This window comes from Natator depressus, chromosome 28, assembly GCF_965152275.1.
Source record: "Natator depressus isolate rNatDep1 chromosome 28, rNatDep2.hap1, whole genome shotgun sequence".
NCBI classification, from domain to species: domain Eukaryota; kingdom Metazoa; phylum Chordata; order Testudines; family Cheloniidae; genus Natator; species Natator depressus.
The window spans coordinates 9,707,420-9,709,919 of record NC_134261.1 but is presented as its reverse complement, the minus strand read 5'-3'; the positions used below and the strand labels follow the sequence as shown (position 1 = coordinate 9,709,919).

The following is a 2,500-nucleotide window of genomic DNA, read 5'->3' as shown; positions in this document are numbered from 1 at the left end:
TTGACCTGGTGGCCGCTTTCCTTCCCGGCCACCAGGTCAACCCGCTGAAAGTATGGGGTTGACCTGGTGGCCGCTTTCCTTCCCGGCCACCAGGTCAACCCGCTGCCGGCATGGGGTTGACCTGCTGGCCGCAGAGGGGCAGGCTCCGGGTTGACCTGGTGGCCGGACGGGGATTAAGCCCCGGCTCGGAGCAGGGCAAGCCCGGGCGGAGGGGGGTCCGCTTGGCCCCTGCCCGCGGGGGCAGGCTCCGGGTTGACCTGGTGGCCGGTTTGCTTTCGGGCCACCAGGTCAACCCGCTGCCTGTATGGGGTTGACCTGGTGGCCGCTTTCCTTCCCGGCCACCAGGTCAACCCGCTGAATGTATGGGGTTGACCTGCTGGCCGCTTTCCTTCCCGGCCACCAGGTCAACCCGCTGAATGTATGGGGTTGACCTGCTGGCCGCTTTCCTTCCCGGCCACCAGGTCAACCCGCTGAATGTATGGGGTTGACCTGCTGGCCGCTTTCCTTCCCGGCCACCAGGTCAACCCGCTGAATGTATGGGGTTGACCTGCTGGCCGCTTTCCTTCCCGGCCACCAGGTCAACCCGCTGAAAGTATGGGGTTGACCTGCTGGCCGCTTTCCTTCCCGTCCACCAGGTCAACCCGCTGAATGTATGGGGTTGACCTGCTGGCCGCTCTGCTTCCCGGCCACCAGGTCAACCCCCTGCCGGTATGGGGTTGACCTGCTGGCCGCAGAGGGGCAGGCTCCGGGTTGACCTGGTGGCCGGCAGGGACTTAAGCCCCAGGGCCCCTGGCAGGGCGACCCTGCCCTTGTTCCCCAGAAAAGGAGAGAGCTGGCTCGCAGCGGGAAAAGCTGCCTACGGCACCTGGGATTCCCAGGCGGTCACCCATCCAAGTACTAGCCAGGCCCGGGACGGTTTACCTTCCGAGATCGGACGGGATCGGGGGCCTTCCGTCCGGTATGGCCGTAGGCACTCGGCTCCGGTCCGCCTCGTCCCCTTTCCCTTACTGACTCCCCTGCCTCGGGTGGGCCCGATCCTTTTTTCCGTTTTTTTTTTTTCGCTCCGGAGGCTTCATGAGCCCCCCCCAACACCCCTTTGGGGGTCGGTGAAAATTTTTTTTTCAGACTTCCAGGGGCCCGATCCTGGCCGCGGGCACCCGGCTCCGGGCACCCGGCTCCGGGCCGCCTCGTCCCCTTTCCCTTACTGACTCCGCTGCCTCGGGTGGGCCCGATCCTTTTTTCCGTTTTTTTTTTCCGCTCCGGAGGCTTCGTGAGCCCCCCCCAACACCACTTTGGGGGTCGGTGAAAAATTTTTTTTCAGACTTCCAGGGGCCCGATCCTGGCCGCGGGCACCCGGCTCCGGGCACCCGGCTCCGGGCCGCCTCGTCCCCTTTCCCTTACTGACTCCCCTGCCTCGGGTGGGCCCGATCCTTTTTTCCGTTTTTTTTTTTTTCGCTCCGGAGGCTTTATGAGCCCCCCCCAATACCACTTTGGGGGTCGGTGAAAAAAATTTTTCAGACTTCCAGGGGCCCGATCCTGGCCGCCGGCACCCGGCTCCGGGCACCCGGCTCCGGGCCGCCTCGTCCCCTTTCCCTTACTGACTCCCCTGCCTCGGGTGGGCCCGATCCTTTTTTCCGTTTTTTTTTTTTTCGCTCCGGAGGCTTTATGAGGCCCCCCCTAACCGTTTTTGGGGTCGGTGAAAATTTTTAGTCAGACTTCCAGGGGCCCGATCCTGGCCGCGGCTTCGCAGGCTGGCCTGGGGGGGGGGGCATCTCTAGCTCCGGCCGCGGACGGCGAGACGCTCGGCCACCAGGTCAGCCCGGAGGAAAAGGCTGAAAAAAATGTCTAAGTCCCCCCGGGACACCAGGTCAACCCGGAGGAAAAGGCTGAAAAAAATGTCTAAGTCCCCCCGGGACACCAGGTCAACCCGGAGGAAAAGGCTGAAAAAAAGTCTAAGTCCCCCCGGGACACCAGGTCAACCCGGAGGAAAAGGCTGAAAAAAATGTCTAAGTCCCCCCGGGACACCAGGTCAACCCGGAGGAAAAGGCTGAAAAAAAGTCTAAGTCCCCCCGGGACACCAGGTCAACCCGGAGGAAAAGGCTGAAAAAAAGTCTAAGTCCCCCCGGGACACCAGGTCAACCCGGAGGAAAAGGCTGAAAAAAAGTCTAAGTCCCCCCGGGACACCAGGTCAACCCGGAGGAAAAGGCTGAAAAAAAGTCTAAGTCCCCCCGGGACACCAGGTCAACCCGGAGGAAAAGGCTGAAAAAAATGTCTAAGTCCCCCCGGGACACCAGGTCAACCCGGAGGAAAAGGCTGAAAAAAAGTCTAAGTCCCCCCGGGACACCAGGTCAACCCGGAGGAAAAGGCTGAAAAAAAGTCTAAGTCCCCCCGGGACACCAGGTCAACCCGGAGGAAAAGGCTGAAAAAATGTCTAAGTCCCCCCGGGACACCAGGTCAACCCGGAGGAAAAGGCTGAAAAAAATGTCTAAGTCCCCCCGGG

The 2,500-nt window shown here is 61.7% G+C and overlaps 1 non-coding gene across 1 annotated transcript; it reads right to left on the bottom strand.

Moving 5' to 3' along the window:
* Positions 1-853: 853 nt before the first annotated feature.
* Positions 854-972, bottom strand: LOC141979614 (5S ribosomal RNA). The gene has a single exon (XR_012637020.1). It is a non-coding gene; the product is annotated as a 5S ribosomal RNA (ribosomal RNA).
* Positions 973-2,500: the final 1,528 nt, after the last annotated feature.